We start from the raw sequence: 20,936 nt of genomic DNA on the forward strand, positions 1-20,936 counted from the left end.
TTCTGTGATCGAAACTCTGATTCAGGTGTGTAAACCTGTTCCTAGGAAGATTTATATCAAGATTTTGAAAACTTTCATTTCCTGGTGTATAAACCATGTTTTTTCCTGGCATTCTTTTAGAATTCCTAGGATTCTTCCATTTTTGCAGGATGGCATAAATAAGGGTTTATCTGCCAGTTCCCTGAAAAAGGCAAATTAAAGCTATTTGCTAATCTTCCTCATGATCGTTGTTTTGTTCAGTCTCTGGTCCGAATTAAACCTGTTATAAAGCCTCATTTCTCCTCATTGTAATCTTAACCTAGTGTTAAGGGTTTTGCTGGCTCCTCCTTTTGAGCCTATGCATAAATTGGACATTAAACTACTTTGGTGGAAAGTGTTTCTTTTGGCTATTTCCTCTGCTAGAAGAGTTTTTGAATGGTCTGCTCTTACCTGTGAGCCTCCTTATTTGATTTTTCATCTAGATAAAGCTATTTTCCAAATATTTTATTTTTTTGTCTAAGGTTGTTTCTTCAGACAACTTTGGTAGGGAGATTGTTGTTCCTTGTTTGCTTACAAGCTAACAATGCTTCTGAACCATCTTTGCGTTCTCTGGAAGTTAGGGCATTGATATATTATGTTTATGCTTCTAAGGATTTTAGACAAACTTCTAGTTTTTATTATTTTCTCTGGGCCTAGGAAAGGTCAGATAGCCTCTGCTTTTTCTTTAGCCTCTTGGTTAAAGCGTTTGATTCACAGAGATTATTTGGAGGCAGGTTAGCCTCCAACGCAGCGGATTACGGATCATTCTTCTAGGTCAGTTGCCACTTATTAGGCTTTTAAGCATGAGGCTTCAATTGATCAAATTTGAAAGGCAGTTACTTGGTTTTCTTTGCATACTTTTGCAAAATTCTACCATTTTCTTCTATAAGGGTAAGACGAGTCCACGGATTCATCCTTTACTTGTGGGATATTATCCTTCCCTACAGGAAGTGGCAAAGAGCACCATAGCAGAGCTGTCTATATAGCTCCTCCCTTAGCTCCACCCCTCAGTCATTCTCTTTGCCTACTCTAAGTACTAGGAAGGGTAAAGTGAAAGAGGTGATAAAATATTAGTTTTTAATTTCTTCAAACAAGAGTTTATTTTAAATGGTACCGGTGTGTACTATTTACTCTTAGGCAGCAGATGGATGAAGACTGCTGCCTGGAGGATGATGATCTTAGCATTTGTAACTAAGATCCATTGCTGTTCCCACAGAGGCTGAGGAGTACTGGAAACTTCAGTGTGAGGAACGGTTTCATGCTATGCAGCAATGAGGTATGTTCAGTCATATTTTTCTGGAGAGACTGTGTATTTCAGAAAGGCTGACATTATACCCAGGAGGGTAAGGGTAAGCAGTAATCCTAGAGCTAAAAGAAGGGCATTACTTAGCTTGCATATGGGGCCAGTTTTCTAATATGGTTGACACTGAATCAAATGTTTTTTTTTTGGTTTATTGGGAGTGCTTAACGTTTTTGGGCAATTTTATTAGGACACACATGGCTTAATTTTCGGGTCTTAGGACCCAAATGGCTAGTTATAACCGCTCTGGTGCGGTTCTTTAAGTCTCAGGAAACATCAAGTGAGATGGGCGGGGCCTATTTTCGCGCCTCAGATGCGCAGTTAGTTTTGTCGGTAAACAGCAAGCTCTAACTTCTGAGGGCCCTGGTGGATGTTTTGGGCCAAATCGAAACTTTTACCCCACACTTTCGTTCCCTGAGGGCAGGTAGAGCCACATCAGGGCTGTTGCAAGTTGCTGAGGGTTTTTTTCCGGATCTGATTTCGATCCGGTTTGGAAATTAAGGGGTTAATTGTTAAAAAAAAAATTCTGTGGTGCAATCTTAACTACCTATAGTGGGTCTACATACAAAATTTTGAAAAAATTGGTGCATGTTTAGACTGTTTTGCAGAACGTGTATACTTTTTTTTTTTCCTCTTAAAGGCACAGTACCGTTTTTTAAGATTGTTATTTTTTTCACTAAATAAAGTGTTTTCATGCTTGTTTGTAGTCATTACTAGCCTGTTAAACATGTCTGACATTGAGGAAAGTCAATGTTCAATATGTTTAGAAGCCATTGTGTAACCTCCACTTAGAATGTGTCCCTCATGCACTGAAAGGTCAATAAATTGTAAAGACCATATTTTAGCTACTAAAAGTATGTTGCAAGATGATTCTCAGTCAGAAGAGAATCAGGTTATGCCATCTAATTCTCCCCAAGTGTCACAACCATTAACGCCTGCACAAGTACTTCTAGTGCGTCTAATTCTTTCACCCTGCAAGATATGGCCGCAGTTATGAATACTACCCTCACAGAGGTTTTATCTAAGCTGCCTGGGTTGCAGGGGAAGCGCAGTAGGTCTGGTGTGAGAACAAACGCTGAGCCCTCTGACGCTTTATTAGCCATATCCGATGTACCCTCACAATGTTCTGAAGTGAGGGATTTGCTGGCTGGGGGAGAGATTTCTGATTCAGGAAATATGTTCCCTCAGACAGATTCAGATATGACGGCTTTTAAATTTAAACTAGAACACCTCCGCTTATTGCTCAGGGAGGTTTTAGCGACTCTGGATGATTGTGACCCTATTGTAGTTCCAGAGAAATTGTGTAAAATGGACAGATTCCTAGAGGTTCCTGCCTACACTGATGTTTTCTTTCATGTAATTAGCAAGAGTCCATGAGCTAGTGACGTATGGGATATACATTCCTACCAGGAGGGGCAAAGTTTCCCAAACCTCAAAATGCCTATAAATACACCCCTCACCACACCCACAATTCAGTTTTACAAACTTTGCCTCCGATGGAGGTGGTGAAGTAAGTTTGTGCTAGATTCTACGTTGATATGCGCTCCGCAGCAAGTTGGAGCCCGGTTTTCCTCTCAGCGTGCAGTGAATGTCAGAGGGATGTGAGGAGAGTATTGCCTATTTGAATGCAGTGATCTCCTTCTAAGGGGTCTATTTCATAGGTTCTCTGTTATCGGTCGTAGAGATTCATCTCTTACCTCCCTTTTCAGATCGACGATATACTCTTATATATACCATTACCTCTGCTGATTCTCGTTTCAGTACTGGTTTGGCTATCTACTATATGTAGATGAGTGTCCTGGGGTAAGTAAGTCTTATTTTCTGTGACACTCCAAGCTATGGTTGGGCACTTTGTTTATAAAGTTCTAAATATATGTATTCAAACATTTATTTGCCTTGACTCAGAATGTTCAACTTTCCTTATTTTCAGACAGTCAGTTTCATATTTGGGATAATGCATTTTGATTTGACCATTTTTTTCTTACCTTAAAATTTGACTTTTTCCCTGTGGGCTGTTAGGCTCGCGGGGGCTGAAAATGCTTCATTTTATTGCGTCATTCTTGGCGCGGACTTTTTTGGCGCAAAAATTCTATTTCCGTTTCCGGCGTCATACGTGTCGCCGGAAGTTGCGTCATTCTTTGACGTTATTTCGCGCCAAAAATGTCGGCGTTCCGGATGTGGCGTCATTTTTGGCGCCAAAAAGCATTTAGGCGCCAAATAATGTGGGCGTCTTATTTGGCGCGAAAAAATATGGGCGTCACTTTTGTCTCCACATTATTTAAGTCTCATTTTTTATTGCTTCTGGTTGCTAGAAGCTTGTTCTTTGGCATTCTTTCCCATTCCTGAAACTGTCATTTAAGGAATTTGATCAATTTTGCTTTATATGTTGTTTTTTCTCTTACATATTGCAAGATGTCTCACGTTGCATCTGAGCCAGAAGATACTACAGGAAAATCGCTGTCAAGTGCTGAATCTACCAAAGCTAAGTGTATCTGCTGTAAACTTTTGGTAGCTATTTCTCCAGCTGTTGTTTGTATTGATTGTCATGACAAACTTGTTAAAGCAGATAATATTTCCTTTAGTAAAGTACCATTGCCTGTTGCAGTTCCCTCAACATCTAAGGTGCAGAATGTTCCTGATAATATAAGAGATTTTGTTTCTGAATCCATAAAGAAGGCTATGTCTGTTATTTCTCCTTCTAGTAAACGTAAAAAATCTTTTAAAACTTCTCTCCCTACAGATGAATTTTTAAATGAACATCATCATTCTGATTCTGATGACTCCTCTGGTTCAGAGGATTCTGTCTCTGAGGTTGATGCTGATAAATCTTCATATTTATTTAAAATGGAATTTATTCGTTCTTTACTTAAAGAAGTTCTAATTGCTTTAGAAATAGAGGATTCTGGTCCTCTTGATACTAATTCTAAACGTTTAGATAAGGTATTTAAAGCTCCTGTGGTTATTCCAGAAGTTTTTCCTGTTCCTAATGCTATTTCTGCAGTAATTTCCAAAGAATGGGATAATTTGGGTAATTCATTTACTCCTTCTAAACGTTTTAAGCAATTATATCCTGTGCCGTCTGACAGATTAGAATTTTGGGACAAGATCCCTAAAGTTGATGGGGCTATTTCTACCCTTGCTAAACGTACTACTATTCCTACGTCAGATGGTACTTCGTTTAAGGATCCTCTAGATAGGAAAATTGAGTCCTTTCTAAGAAAAGCTTATCTGTGTTCAGGTAATCTTCTTAGACCTGCTATATCTTTGGCTGATGTTGCTGCAGCTTCAACTTTTTGGTTGGAAACTTTAGCGCAACAAGTAACACATCGTGATTCTCATGATATTATTATTCTTCTTCAGCATGCTAATAATTTTATCTGTGATGCCATTTTTGATATTATCAGAGTTGATGTCAGGTTTATGTCTCTAGCTATTTTAGCTAGAAGAGCTTTATGGCTTAAAACTTGGAATGCTGATATGGCTTCTAAATCAACTTTACTTTCCATTTCTTTCCAGGGTAACAAATTATTTGGTTCTCAGTTGGATTCCATTATTTCAACTGTTACTGGTGGGAAAGGAACTTTTTTACCACAGGATAAAAAATCTAAAGGTAAAAACAGGGCTAATAATCGTTTTCGTTCCTTTCGTTTCAACAAAGAACAAAAGCCTGATCCTTCATCCTCAGGAGCAGTTTCAGTTTGGAGACCATCTCCAGTCTGGAATAAATCCAAGCCAGCTAGAAAGGCAAAGCCTGCTTCTAAGTCCACATGAAGGTGCGGCCCTCATTCCAGCTCAGCTGGTAGGGGGCAGGTTACGTTTTTTCAAGGAAATTTGGATCAATTCTGTTCACAATCTTTGGATTCAGAGCATTGTTTCAGAAGGGTACAGAATTGGTTTCAAGTTGAGACCTCCTGCAAAGAGATTTTTTCTTTCCCGTGTCCCAGTAAATCCAGTAAAAGCTCAAGCATTTCTGAAATGTGTTTCAGATCTAGAGTTGACTGGAGTAATTATGCCAGTTCCAGTTCCGGAACAGGGGATGGGGTTTTATTCAAATCTCTTCATTGTACCAAAGAATGAGAATTCTTTCAGACCAGTTCTGGATCTAAAAATATTGAATCGTTATGTAAGGATACCAACGTTCAAGATGGTAACTGTAAGGACTATCTTACCTTTTGTTCAGCAAGGGAATTATATGTCCACGATAGATTTACAGGATGCATATCTGCATATTCCGATTCATCCAGATCATTATCAGTTCCTGAGATTCTCGTTTCTGGACAAGCATTACCAATTTGTGGCTCTGCCGTTTGGCCTAGCTACAGCTCCAAGAATTTTTACAAAGGTTCTCGGTGCCCTGCTGTCTGTAATCAGAGAACAGGGTATTGTGGTATTTCCTTATTTGGACGATATCTTGGTACTTGCTCAGTCTTTACATTTAGCAGAATCTCATACGAATCAACTTGTGTTGTTTCTTCAAGATCATGGTTGGAGGATCAATTTACCAAAAAGTTCTTTGATTCCTCAGACAAGGGTAACCTTTCTGGGTTTCCAGATGGATTCAGTGTCCATGACTCTGTCTTTAACAGACAAGAGACGTCTAAAGTTGATTACAGCTTGTCGAAACCTTCAGTCACAATCATTCCCTTCGGTAGCCTTATGCATGGAAATTCTAGGTCTTATGACTGCTGCATCGGACGCGATCCCCTTTGCTCGTTTTCACATGCGACCTCTTCAGCTCTGTATGCTGAAGCAATGGTGCAAGGATTACACGAAGATATCTCAATTAATATCTTTAAAACCGATTGTTCGACACTCTCTAACATGGTGGACAGATCACCATCGTTTAATTCAGGGGGCTTCTTTTGTGCTTCCGACCTGGACTGTAATTTCAACAGATGCAAGTCTCACAGGTTGGGGAGCTGTGTGGGGATCTCTGACGGCACAAGGAGTTTGGGAATCTCAGGAGGTGAGATTACCGATCAATATTTTGGAACTCCGTGCAATTTTCAGAGCTCTTCAGTTTTGGCCTCTTCTGAAGAGAGAATCGTTCATTTGTTTTCAGACAGACAATGTCACAACTGTGGCATACATCAATCATCAAGGAGGGACTCACAGTCCTCTGGCTATGAAAGAAGTATCTCGAATTTTGGTTTGGGCGGAATCCAGCTCCTGTCTAATCTCTGCGGTTCATATCCCAGGTGTAGACAATTGGGAAGCGGATTATCTCAGTCGCCAAACGTTGCATCCGGGCGAATGGTCTCTTCACCCAGAGGTATTTCTTCAGATTGTTCAAATGTGGGAACTTCCAGAAATAGATCTGATGGCGTCCCATCTAAACAAGAAACTTCCCAGGTATCTGTCCAGATCCCGGGATCCTCAGGCGGAGGCAGTGGATGCATTATCACTTCCTTGGAAGTATCATCCTGCCTATATCTTTCCGCCTCTAGTTCTTCTTCCAAGAGTAATCTCCAAGATTCTGAAGGAATGTTCGTTTGTTCTGCTGGTAGCTCCGGCATGGCCTCACAGGTTTTGGTATGCGGATCTTGTCCGGATGGCCTCTTGCCAACCGTGGACTCTTCCGTTAAGACCAGACCTTCTGTCACAAGGCCCTTTTTTCCATCAGGATCTGAAATCCTTAAATTTAAAGGTATGGAGATTGAACGCTTGATTCTTGGTCAAAGAGGTTTCTCTGACTCCGTGATTAATACTATGTTACAGGCTCGTAAATCTGTATCTCGAGAGATATATTATAGAGTCTGGAAGACTTATATTTCTTGGTGTCTTTCTCATCATTTTTCTTGGCATTCTTTTAGAATACCGAGAATTTTACAGTTTCTTCAGGATGGTTTAGATAAGGGTTTGTCCGCAAGTTCTTTGAAAGGACAAATCTCTGCTCTTTCTGTTCTTTTTCACAGAAAGATTGCTATTCTTCCTGATATTCATTGTTTTGTACAAGCTTTGGTTCGTATAAAACCTGTCATTAAGTCAATTTCTCCTCCTTGGAGTTTGAATTTGGTTCTGGGAGCTCTTCAAGCTCCTCCGTTTGAACCTATGCATTCATTGGACATTAAATTACTTTCTTGGAAAGTTTTGTTCCTTTTGGCCATCTCTTCTGCTAGAAGAGTTTCTGAATTATCTGCTCTTTCTTGTGAGTCTCCTTTTCTGATTTTTCATCAGGATAAGGCGGTGTTGCGAACTTCTTTTGAATTTTTACCTAAAGTTGTGAATTCCAACAACATTAGTAGAGAAATTGTGGTTCCTTCATTATGTCCTAATCCTAAGAATTCTAAGGAGAAATCGTTGCATTCTTTGGATGTTGTTAGAGCTTTGAAATATTATGTTGAAGCTACGAAATCTTTCCGTAAGACTTCTAGTCTATTTGTTATCTTTTCCGGTTCTAGGAAAGGCCAGAAAGCTTCTGCCATTTCTTTGGCATCTTGGTTGAAATCTTTAATTCATCTTGCCTATGTTGAGTCGGGTAAAATTCCGCCTCAGAGAATTACAGCTCATTCTACTAGGTCAGTATCTACTTCCTGGGCGTTTAGGAATGAAGCTTCGGTTGACCAGATCTGCAAAGCAGCAACTTGGTCCTCTTTGCATACTTTTACTAAATTCTACCATTTTGATGTATTTTCTTCTTCTGAAGCAGTTTTTGGTAGAAAAGTACTTCAGGCAGCGGTTTCAGTTTGAATCTTCTGCTTCTGTTTTTCGTTAAACTTTATTTTGGGTGTGGATTATTTTCAGCAGGAATTGGCTGTCTTTATTTTATCCCTCCCTCTCTAGTGACTCTTGTGTGGAAAGATCCACATCTTGGGTAGTCATTATCCCATACGTCACTAGCTCATGGACTCTTGCTAATTACATGAAAGAAAACATAATTTATGTAAGAACTTACCTGATAAATTCATTTCTTTCATATTAGCAAGAGTCCATGAGGCCCGCCCTTTTTTTGTGGTGGTTATGATTTTGTATAAAGCACAATTATTCCAATTCCTTATTTTATATGCTTTCGCACTTTTTTATCACCCCACTTCTTGGCTATTCGTTAAACTGAATTGTGGGTGTGGTGAGGGGTGTATTTATAGGCATTTTGAGGTTTGGGAAACTTTGCCCCTCCTGGTAGGAATGTATATCCCATACGTCACTAGCTCATGGACTCTTGCTAATATGAAAGAAATGAATTTATCAGGTAAGTTCTTACATAAATTATGTTTTTCCGGTCCCTAAGAGGATTTCGGAAATTGTTACTAAGGAGTGGGATAGACCAGGTATTCCGTTCGCTCCCCCTCCTACTTTTAAGAAATGTTTCCCATATCTGAAGCCGTGCGGGACTCGTGGCAGACGGTCCCTAAGGTGAAGGGAGCTATTTCTATCCTGGCTAAGCGTACAACTATACCTATCGAGGACAGTTGTGCTTTCAGAGATCCTATGGAAAAAAAATTGGAGGGTCTTCTGAAGAAAATATTTGTTCACCAAGGTTTTTTTCTCCAACCTATAGCGTGTATTGTTCCTGTAACTACTGCAGCGTCCTTTTGGTTCAAGGCTCTAGAAGAGGCTCTTCAGGTTGAGACCCCATTAGATGATATTCTGGATAGAATTAGGGCTCTCAAGCTAGCTAATTTTTTCATTAATGATGCCGCTTTTCAATTGGCTAAATTAGCGGCGAAGAATTCAGGTTTTGCCATTTTAGCACATAGAGTGTTATGGCTTAAGTCCTGGTCTGCTGATGTGTCATCAAAATCTAAGCTTTTAGCCATCCCTTTCAAGGGTAAGATCCTATTCGGGCCTGAACTGAAAGAGATCATTTCAGACATCACTGGAGGGAAAGGCCATGCCCTTCCTCAGGATAAGACGAATAAGATGAGGACCAAACAAAATAATTTTCGTTCCTTTCAGAACTTCAAAGGTGGTCCCTCTACCTCTTCCCCTGCCGCAAAGCAAGAGGGGAATTTTGCTCAATCCAAGTCAGTCTGGAGACCTAACCAGACTTGGGAAAAGGGTAAACAGGCCAAGAAGCCTGCTGCTGCCACCAAGACAGCATGAAGGGGTAGCCACCGATCCGGGACCGGATCTAGTAGGGGCAGACTTTCTCTCTTCGCTCAGGCTTGGGCAAGAGATGTTCAGGACTCCTGGGCTTTAGATATAGTAACCCAGGGGTTTCTTCTAGATTTCAAAGATTCTCCCATGAAGGGGGAGATTCCATCTTTCTCAATTGTCTGTAAACCAGACAAAAAGATAGGCGTTCTTACGCTGTGTAGAGGACCTATATACCATGGGAGTGATCTGCCCAGTTCCGAAAACAGAACAGGGGCAAGGGTTCTACTCCAATCTGTGGTTCCCAAAAAAGAGGGAACCTTCAGACCAATTTTGGATCTCAAGATCCTAAACAAATTCCTCAGAGTCCCATCCTTCAAGATGGAGACCATTCTGACTATTTTGCCAATGATCCAGGAGGGTCAATATATGACCACCGTGGACTTAAAGGATGCGTATCTACACATTCCTATCCACAAAGATCATCACCAGTTCCTCCGGTTCGCCTTCCTGGACAAGCATTACCAGTTTGTGGCTCTTCCCTTCGGGTTGGCCACAGCTCCCAGGATTTTCACAAAGGTGCTAGGGTCCCTTCTGGCGGTTCTAAGGCCGCGGGGCATAGCTGTGGCGCCTTATCTGGACAATATCTTAATCCAGGAGTCAACTTTCCAACTAGCCAAGTCTCACACGGACATCGTGGTGGCTTTTCTAAGATCTCACGGGTGGAAGGTGAACGTACAAAAGAGTTAACTTATCCCTCTCACAAGAGTTCCTTTCCTGGGAACTCTGATAGATTCGGTGGACATGAAAATTTTTCTGACGGAGGTCAGGAAATCAAAAATTTTATCCATCTGCCGAGCTCTTCATTCCTTTCTTTGCCTGTCAGTGGCTCAGTGTTTGGAGGTAATCGGCTTAATGGTAGTGCCAATGGACATAGTTCCGTTTGCTCGCTTGCATCTCAGACCACTGCAACTTTGCATGCTCAAACAGTGGAATGGGGATTATGCAGATTTATCTCCTCAGATAAATCTGGACCAAGAGACCAGAGACACTCTACTTTGGTGGTTGTCACAGGATCATCTGTCCAAGGGAATGTGTTTCCGCAGGCCAGCATGGGTCATAGTGACGACGGACGCCAGCCTATTGGGCTGGGGTGCAGTCTGGAATTCCCTGAAAGCACAGGGATTGTGGACTCAGGAGGAGGCTCTCCTCCCAATAAATATTCTAGAACTGAGAGCGATATTCAACGCGCTTCAGGCGTGGCCTCAGCTGGCGTCGGCCAGATTCATAAGATTCCAGTCAGACAATATCACGACTGTAGCATATATCAATCCTCAGGGGGGAACAAAGAGTTCTCTAGCGATGATAGAGGTTACCAAAATAATTCAATGGGTAGAGACTCACTCTTGCTATCTATCAGCAATCTATATCCCAGGAGTGGAGAACTGGGAAGCAGATTTTCTAAGTCGTCAGACTTTTCATCCGGGGGAGTGGGAACTCCATCCGGAGGTGTTTGCACAATTAATTAATTCGACATTGGGGCACACCAGAATTGGGTCTGATGGCATCTCGTCAGAACTCCAAACTTCCTTGTTACGGGTCGAGGTCAAGAGATCCTCAGGCAGTACTGATAGATGCTCTAGCAGTACCCTGGTCGTTCAACCTGGCTTATGTGTTTCCACCATTTCCTCTCCTTCCTCGTTTGATTGCCAGAATCAAACAGGAGAGAGCTTCGGTAATTTTGATAGCACCTGCGTGGCCACGCAGGACTTGGTATGCAGACCTGGTGGACATGTCATCTCTTTCACCATGGAACGCTTGATCTTATCCAAGCTGGGTTTCTCGGAGTCGGTCATAGAGACCTTGATTCAGGCTCGAAAGCCTGTCACCAGGAAAATTTATCATAAGATATGGCGTAAATATCTTTATTGGTGCGAATTCAAAGGCTGCTCATGGAGTAAGATCAGGATTCCTAGGATTTTGTCCTTTCTCCAAGAAGGATTGGAGAAGGGGCTTACAGCTAGTTCCTTAAAGGGACAGATATCTGCTTTATCAATTCTACTGCACAAACGTCTGGCAGATGTTCCAGTCGTTCTGTCAGGCTTTAGTTAGAATCAAGCCTTTGTTTAAACCTGTTGCTCCGCCATGGAGTTTGAATTTAGTTCTTAAGGTTCTTCAAAGGGTTCTGTTTGAACCTATGCATTCCATAGACATTAAGCTTCTATCTTTGAAAGTTTTGTTTTTAGTTGCTATCTCTTCGGCTCGAAGAGTTTCTGAACTATCTGCCTTGCAATGCAACTCGCCTTATCTTGTTTTCCATGCTGATAAGGTGGTTTTGCGTACCAAACCTGGATTCCTTCCTAAGGTTGTTTCTAATAGGAATATCAATCAGGAAATTGTTGTTCCTTCTCTGTGTCCTAATCCTTCCTCTAAGAAGGAGCGTCTATTGCACAACTTGGACGTGGTTCGTGCTTTAAAGTTTTACTTGCAAGCTACCAAAGATTTTCGTCAAACATCTTCTTTGTTGTCTATTCTGGGAAACGTAGAGGTCAAAAAGCTACGGCTACCTCTCTTGCCTTTTGGCTGAAAAGCATCATCCGTTTGGCATACGAGACTGCTGGACAGCAGCCTCCTGAAAGAATTACAGCTCACTCTACTAGAGCGGTGGCTTCCACATGGGCTTTTAAAAATGATGCTTTTGTTGAACAGATTTGTAAGGCTGCGACTTGGTCTTCGCTTCATACCTTTTCCAAATTTTACAAATTTGATACCTTTGCTTCTTCGGAGGCTATTTTTGGGAGAAAAGTTCTTCAAGCAGTGGTGCCTTCTGTTTATCCATCTGTCTTGTCCCTCCCGTTCATCCGTGTCCTGTAGCTTTGGTATTGTATCCCACAAGTAAAGGATGAATCCGTGGACTCGTCTTACCCTTATAGAAGAAAACTAAATTTATGCTTACCTGATAAATTGATTTCTTTTATGGTAAGAAGAGTCCATGGCCCACCCTGTCATTTTAAGACAGATTATATTTTTTTGATTTAAACTCAGTCACCTCTGCACCTTGTAGTTTCTCCTTTTTCTTCCTGTACCTTCGGTCGAATGACTGGGGGGTGGAGCTAAGGGAGGAGCTATATAGACAGCTCTGCTGTGGTGCTCTTTGCCACTTCCTGTAGGGAAGGATAACATCCCACAAGTAAAGGATGAATCCGTGGACTCGTCTTACCATAGAAGAAATCAATTTATCAGGTAAGCATAAATTTAGTTTTTTGTCGGTTTCCTCTGAAGCAGCCTTTGGTAGTTGTCTCAGTTGAATGATTATGCCAGTTTTTTTAAGTTCATTATAAAAAATAGAAAGTTCTTTGGGGTTGTGGATTTATTTTTCTCAGTAAAAAAAAAAGTTGTTTTTTTTTTTAAATTCCTCCTCTTTATGTTATTATTTGTGGACTCCACATCTTGGGTATAAGTTCCCAGGAGTAATGGATTACTCACCACCTGTATGAAAAAACAGTTTATGCTTACCTGATTCATTTCTTTCATGGTGGTGAGTCATTGAGACCCCACCCTTTTGGTGGGGGTTAGATTTTTGAACACTTTTTTTTTTTTTTCCCCTTGCTTTTTTTTTTTTTTTTTTTTACGTCTATTATTAATTTTTCTTACGTCTATTATTAATTTCTCCAACATAGGTGTGTCCGGTCCACGGCGTCATCCTTACTTGTGGGATATTCTCTTCCCCAACAGGAAATGGCAAAGAGCCCAGCAAAGCTGGTCACATGATCCCTCCTAGGCTCCGCCTACCCCAGTCATTCTCTTTGCCGTTGTACAGGCAACATCTCCACGGAGATGGCTTAGAGTTTTTTAGTGTTTAACTGTAGTTTTTCATTATTCAATCAAGAGTTTGTTATTTTCAAATAGTGCTGGTACGTACTATTTACTCAGAAACAGAAAAGAGATGAAGAATTCTGTTTGTATGAGGAAAATGATTTTAGCAACCGTAACTAAAATCCATGGCTGTTCCACACAGGACTGTTGAGAGCAATTAACTTCAGTTGGGGGAACAGTTTGCAGTCCCTTGCTGCTTGAGGTATGACACATTCTAACAAGACGATGTAATGCTGGAAGCTGTCATTTTCCCTATGGGATCCGGTAAGCCATGTTTATTACGATTGTAAATAAGGGCTTCACAAGGGCTTATTTAAACTGTAGACTTTTTTTGGGCTAAATCGATTGATATTAACACTTATTTAGCCTTGAGGAATCATTTATTCTGGGTATTTTGATTTAATAATATCGGCAGGCACTGTTTTAGACACCTTATTCTTTAGGGGCTTTCCCAAAGCATAGGCAGAGTCTCATTTTCGCGCCGGTGTTGCGCACTTGTTTTTGAGAGGCATGGCATGCAGTCGCATGTGAGAGGAGCTCTGATACTTATAAAAGACTTCTGAAGGCGTCATTTGGATCGTATTCCCCTTTGGGTTTGGTTGGGTCTCAGCAAAGCAGATACCAGGGACTGTAAAGGGGTTTAAAGCTTAAAACGGCTCCGGTTCCGTTATTTTAAGGGTTAAAGCTTCCAAAATTGGTGTGCAATATTTTCAAGGCTTTAAGACGCTGTGGTGAAAATTTGGTGAATTTTGAACAATTCCTTCATGTTTTTTCGCAATTGCAGTAATAAAGTGTGTTCAGTTTAAAATTTAAAGTGACAGTAACGGTTTTATTTTAAAACGTTTTTTGTACTTTCTGATCAAGTTTATGCCTGTTTAACATGTCTGAACTACCAGATAGACTGTGTTCTGAATGTGGGGAAGCCAGAATTCCTATTCATTTAAATAAATGTGATTTATGTGATAATGACAATGATGCCCAAGATGATTCCTCAAGTGAGGGGAGTAAGCATGGTACTGCATCATTCCCTCCTTCGTCTACACGAGTCTTGCCCACTCAGGAGGCCCCTAGTACATCTAGCGCGCCAATACTCCTTACTATGCAACAATTAACGGCTGTAATGGATAATTCTGTCAAAAAACATTTTAGCCAAAATGAACCCTTGTCAGCGTAAGCGTGGCTGCTCTGTTTTAGTTACTGAAGAGCATGACGACGCTGATATTAATATCTCTGAAGGGCCCCTAACCCAATCTGAGGGGGCCAGGGAGGTTTTGTCTGAGGGAGAAATTACTGATTTAGGGAACATTTCTCAGCAGGCTGAATCTGATGTGATTACATTTAAATTTAAATTGGAACATCTCCGCATTTTGCTTAAGGAGGTATTATCCACTCTGGATGATTGTGAAAATTTAGTCATCCCAGAGAAACTATGTAAAATGGACAAGTTCCTAGAGGTGCCGGGGCTCCCAGAAGCTTTTCCTATACCCAAGCGGGTGGCGGACATTGTTAATAAAGAATGGGAAAGGCCCGGTATTCCTTTCGTCCCTCCCCCCATATTTAAAAAATTGTTTCCTATGGTCGACCCCAGAAAGGACTTATGGCAGTCAGTCCCCAAGGTCGAGGGAGCGGTTTCTACTTTAAACAAACGCACCACTATTCCCATAGAGGATAGTTGTGCTTTCAAAGATCCTATGGATAAAAAATTAGAAGGTTTGCTTAAAAAGATGTTTGTTCAGCAGGGTTACCTTCTACAACCCATTTCATGCATTGTCCCTGTCACTACTGCCGCATATTTCTGGTTTGATGAACTGCTTAAGGTGCTCGATAGTGACTCTCCTCCTTATGAGGAGATTATGGACAGAATCAATGCTCTCAAATTGGCTAATTCTTTCACTCTAGACGCCTCTTTGCAATTGGCTAAGTTAGCGGCTAAGAACTCTGGGTTTGCTATTGTGGCGCGCAGAGCGCTTTGGTTGAAATCTTGGTCGGCTGATGCGTCTTCCAAGAACAAGCTACTAAACATTCCTTTCAAGGGGAAAACGCTGTTTGGTCCTGACTTGAAAGAGATTATCTCTGATATCACTGGGGGTAAGGGCCACGCCCTTCCTCAGGATCGGCCTTTCAAGGCAAAAAATAGACCTAATTTTCGTCCCTTTCGTAAAAACGGACCAGCCCAAGGTGCTACGTCCTCTAAGCAAGAGGGTAATACTTCTCAGGCCAAGCCAGCTTGGAGACCAATGCAAGGCTGGAACAAGGGAAAGCAGGCCAAGAAACCTGCCACTGCTACCAAGACAGCATGAAATATTGGCCCCCGATCCGGGACCGGATCTGGTGGGGGGCAGACTCTCTCTCTTCGCTCAGGCTTGGGCAAGAGATGTTCTGGATCCTTGGGCGCTAGAAATAGTCTCCCAGGGTTATCTTCTGGAATTCAAGGGACTTCCCCCAAGGGGGAGGTTCCACAGGTCGCAGTTGTCTTCAGACCACATAAAAAGACAGGCGTTCTTACATTGTGTAGAAGACCTGTTAAAAATGGGAGTGATTCATCCTGTTCCATTAAGAGAACAAGGGATGGGGTTCTACTCCAATCTGTTCATAGTTCCCAAAAAAGAGGGAACGTTCAGACCAATCCTAGATCTCAAGATCTTAAACAAATTTCTCAAGGTCCCATCGTTCAAGATGGAAACCATTCGAACTATCCTTCCTTCCATCCAGGAAGGTCAATTCATGACCACGGTGGATTTAAAGGATGCGTATCTACATATTCCTATCCACAAGGAACATCATCGGTTCCTAAGGTTTGCATTCCTGGACAAACATTACCAGTTCGTGGCGCTTCCTTTCGGATTAGCCACTGCTCCAAGGATTTTCACAAAGGTACTAGGGTCCCTTCTAGCGGTGCTAAGACCAAGGGGCATTGCAGTAGTACCTTACCTGGACGACATTCTGATTCAAGCGTCGTCCCTTCCTCAAGCAAAGGCTCACACGGACATTGTCCTGGCCTTTCTCAGATCTCACGGCTGGAAAGTGAACGTGGAAAAGAGTTCTCTATCCCCGTCAACAAGGGTTCCCTTCTTGGGAACAATTATAGACTCCTTAGAAATGAGGATCTTTCTAACAGAGGCCAGAAAAACAAAGCTTCTGGACTCTTGTCGGATACTTCATTCCGTTCCTCTTCCTTCCATAGCTCAGTGCATGGAAGTGATCGGGTTGATGGTGGCGGCGATGGACATAGTTCCTTTTGCGCGCATTCATCTAAGACCATTACAACTGTGCATGCTCAGTCAGTGGAATGGGGACTATACAGACTTGTCTCCGAAGATACAAGTAAATCAGAGGACCAGAGACTCACTCCGTTGGTGGCTGTCCCTGGACAATCTGTCTCAAGGGATGATGTTCCACAGACCAGAGTGGGTCATTGTCACGACCGACGCCAGTCTGATAGGCTGGGGCGCGGTCTGGGGATCCCTGAAAGCTCAGGGTCTTTGGTCTCGGGAAGAATCTCTTCTACCGATAAATATTCTGGAACTGAGAGCGATATTCAATGCTCTCCAGGCCTGGCCCCAGCTTGCGAGGACCAGGTTCATACGGTTTCAATCAGACAACATGACGACTGTTGCGTACATCAACCATCAGGGGGGAACAAGGAGTTCCCTAGCGATGGAAGAAGTAACCAAAATTATTCTTTGGGCGGAGTCTCACTCCTGCCACCTGTCTGCTATCCACATCCCAGGAGTGGAAAATTGGGAAGCGGATTTTCTGAGTCGGCAGACATTGCATCCGGGGGAGTGGGAACTCCATCCGGAAATCTTTGCCCAAGTCACTCACCTGTGGGGCATTCCAGACATGGATCTGATGGCCTCTCGTCAGAACTTCAAAGTTCCTTGCTACGGGGCCAGATCCAGGGATCCCAAGGCGGCTCTAGTGGATGCACTAGTAGCACCTTGGACCTTCAAACTAGCTTATGTGTTCCCGCCATTTCCTCTCATCCCCAGGCTGATAGCCAGGATCAAGCAGGAGAGGGCGTCGGTGATCTTGATAGCTCCTGCGTGGCCACGCAGGACTTGGTATGCAGATCTGGTGAATATGTCATCGGCTCCACCTTGGAAGCTACCTTTGAGACGAGACCTTCTTGTTCAGGGTCCGTTCGAACATCCGAATCTGGTTTCACTCCAGCTGACTGCTTGGAGATTGAACGCTTGATTTTATCGAAGCGAGGATTCTCAGATTCTGTTATCGATACTCTTGTTCAGGCCAGAAAGCCTGTGACTAGAAAGATTTACCACAAAATTTGGAAAAAATATATCTGTTGGTGTGAATCTAAAGGATTCCCTTGGGACAAGGTTAAGATTCCTAGGATTCTATCCTTCCTTCAAGAAGGATTGGAAAAAGGATTATCTGCAAGTTCCCTGAAGGGACAGATTTCTGCCTTGTCGGTATTACTTCACAAAAAGCTGGCAGCTGTGCCAGATGTTCAAGCCTTTGTTCAGGCTCTGGTTAGAATCAAGCCTGTTTACAAACCTTTGACTCCTCCTTGGAGTCTCAATTTAGTTCTTTCAGTTCTTCAGGGGGTTCCGTTTGAACCCTTACATTCCGTTGATATTAAGTTATTATCTTGGAAAGTTTTGTTTTTAGTTGCGATTTCTTCTGCTAGAAGAGTCTCAGAATTATCTGCTCTGCAGTGTTCTCCTCCTTATCTGGTGTTCCATGCAGATAAGGTGGTTTTACGTACTAAACCTGGTTTTCTTCCAAAAGTTGTTTCTAACAAAAACATTAACCAGGAGATTATCGTACCTTCTCTGTGTCCAAAACCAGTTTCAAAGAAGGAACGTTTGTTGCACAATTTGGATGTTGTTCGCGCTCTAAAATTCTATTTAGATGCTACAAAGGATTTTAGACAAACATCTTCCTTGTTTGTTGTTTATTCAGGTAAAAGGAGAGGTCAAAAAGCAACTTCTACCTCTCTCTCTTTTTGGATTAAAAGCATCATCAGATTGGCTTACGAGACTGCCGGACGGCAGCCTCCCGAAAGAATCACAGCTCATTCCACTAGGGCTGTGGCTTCCACATGGGCCTTCAAGAACGAGGCTTCTGTTGATCAGATATGTAGGGCAGCGACTTGGTCTTCACTGCACACTTTTACCAAATTTTACAAGTTTGATACTTTTGCTTCTTCTGAGGCTATTTTTGGGAGAAAGGTTTTGCAAGCCGTGGTGCCTTCCATTTAGGTGACCTGATTTGCTCCCTCCCTTCATCCGTGTCCTAAAGCTTTGGTATTGGTTCCCACAAGTAAGGATGACGCCGTGGACCGGACACACCTATGTTGAAGAAAACAGAATTTATGTTTACCTGATAAATTTCTTTCTCCAACGGTGTGTCCGGTCCACGGCCCGCCCTGGTTTTTTTAATCAGGTCTGATATTTTATTTTCTTTAACTACAGTCACCACGGTACCATATGGTTTCTCCTATGCAAATATTCCTCCTTAACGTCGGTCGAATGACTGGGGTAGGCGGAGCCTAGGAGGGATCATGTGACCAGCTTTGCTGGGCTCTTTGCCATTTCCTGTTGGGGAAGAGAATATCCCACAAGTAAGGATGACGCCGTGGACCGGACACACCGTTGGAGAAAGAAATTTATCAGGTAAACATAAATTCTGTTTTTTCTTACATCACTTGCTTGGCTATACGTTAGACTGAGGTATGTGGGAGGGATTTTATAGAGCTCTTTGGGTGTGGGAATCTTTGCCGCCTCTTAGTGGTAGAGAAGAGTAATTCCCATGAGTAATGGATTGTGGACTCTCACCACCATGAAAGAAATTAATTTGAGGTAAGTATGAATTGTTTGATATTTTTCTTAATAGAAAACAAATGCCCAATACGGCTGCAGGTGGTGTCGTTCGGGTCATTTTGTCACTGATTTATTAGTGTAAAATTTAAACTCATTTTTTTTTTTAAATTTTCAGGTATTTGTGTGATGCACTTTTACACTTAAAAATCCAGTGCCAATAAAAGCTGACTGTCTGTGTGAAGAAATATTATGTATATCCAAGAAGGGCTATAGTTTTCTGAAAAAAAATATTCAGAAAACTGTGCGTACCTAATAATCAGTAACAATCAAAGGAAATAAACTTAACTATCAAATATTTGTTGCACCAAAGGTAAAATTAACATGAATTTTATCTGTCATTCGGCAGATTGCAACAAATTCTACGAAGTTCTCTCTCTACAATTTTTATGGATGACATAAAATATTTGTTAAAGGAAATCTGGTGGGTCATTGACTCTTTGAACTAAAGCAAGTCGTAATATCCTTCCTACCTCAGTACAGCTACCCCTTATGAGTCTGTATATTAATCTTTCTCTAATATAGACACAGACAAATAACTCAGCTTCTTTATTTTAAATTGGCAGAAATAAAATACTTTTAGGAACTGTTTTTTTCTTGGCTCACGGTTGCATACAATTTTAAGCAACTTTCTAATTTACTCCTATTAATTTTTCTTCGTTCTCTTGGTATCTTTTATTTGAAAAAGCAAGCATGTAAGCTTAGCAGCCTGCCCATTTTTGGTTCAGCTCCTGGGAGTGCTTACTTGATTGGAGGCTACATTTAGACAACAAATCAGCAAGCGCTACCCTGTTGCTGAACCAAAATTAGGCTTGCTCCTAAGCTTACAGTCTTGCTTTTTACAAATAAAGATACCAAGAGAACAAGAAATTATTGATAATAGGAGTCAATTAGAAAGTTGCTTAAAATTGCATGCTCTATCTGAATCATGAAAGTTTAATTTTGACAAGACTATGCCTTTAAGGGGATAGTAAGTAAATTTAATGCTACACTATTCTAAAACTAGAGGGTTCACAACCTTTTCCAGCAGAACAGTCTTTAGGTAGATTAAGTTATGAGCAGCGTGAAGACATCCTGATACATTCCTGAAACAGTATCATCTGGATGCTTTGGTCTCTGCTGAAGCTTGATTTGGGTGGGAAAGCGTGTTCTTGAAGGAGGATGTGGTGAAGCTTTTAGTTTTGAAAAGGTGTAACATTGAAATGTTTTCTGTCCCTTTAAGTGGATACCCCATGGGCTGGCTAGTGCGACTTTGGGACTGAGCCTAAAAATGCCAATTATCTCAAGTGACTTCCGTATTTCTAACTTTGTATAAAAATGTTTAAAAGCCAACAATAAATACACATGATCTCCTTATTATCTCAGGTGTGATGCCAAAGTTTTAGGTTTGTTTTGTTTTTAAATAGCAAATTATCTGTGCAATGGGGTGTTTGACCATATTCTCTTTATCATATTCTCTGCTTTGAAATGTATTAAAGGGGCACTAAACCAAAAAAAAATTTAAACAACATTCCAATTTACTTCTATTATCTAATTTCCTCCTTTTTTTAGATATCCTTTGCTGAAGAAATAGCAATGCACATGAGCGAGCCAATCACACGAGGCATCTATGTGCAGCCACCAATCAGCAGCTACTAAGCCTATCTAGATATGCTTTTCAGCAAAGGATATCAAGAGAATGAAGCAAGATAGATGACAGAAGTAAATTAGAAAGTTGTTTAAAATTGCATGCTTTTTCTAAATCATGAAATAAAAAAAATTGGGTTTAACGTCCCTTTTAATAATGCTAATAATTTAGATTTGCATTAAAATAGTGTTTGATTAGGGTTTTGCAGTTACTAGCCATTGTATTAAGACTAACATTA

General features: G+C 41.5%; 1 protein-coding gene across 1 annotated transcript in view; it reads left to right on the top strand.

Annotated features, from left to right (window-relative positions):
• COQ8A (coenzyme Q8A) overlaps positions 1-20,936 on the top strand; it is a 452,989-nt gene that overhangs the window by 322,364 nt on the left and 109,689 nt on the right. The window lies entirely within an intron of this gene.

The sequence above is a fragment of the Bombina bombina genome, chromosome 4 (assembly GCF_027579735.1).
Source record: "Bombina bombina isolate aBomBom1 chromosome 4, aBomBom1.pri, whole genome shotgun sequence".
Classification (NCBI taxonomy): domain Eukaryota; kingdom Metazoa; phylum Chordata; class Amphibia; order Anura; family Bombinatoridae; genus Bombina; species Bombina bombina.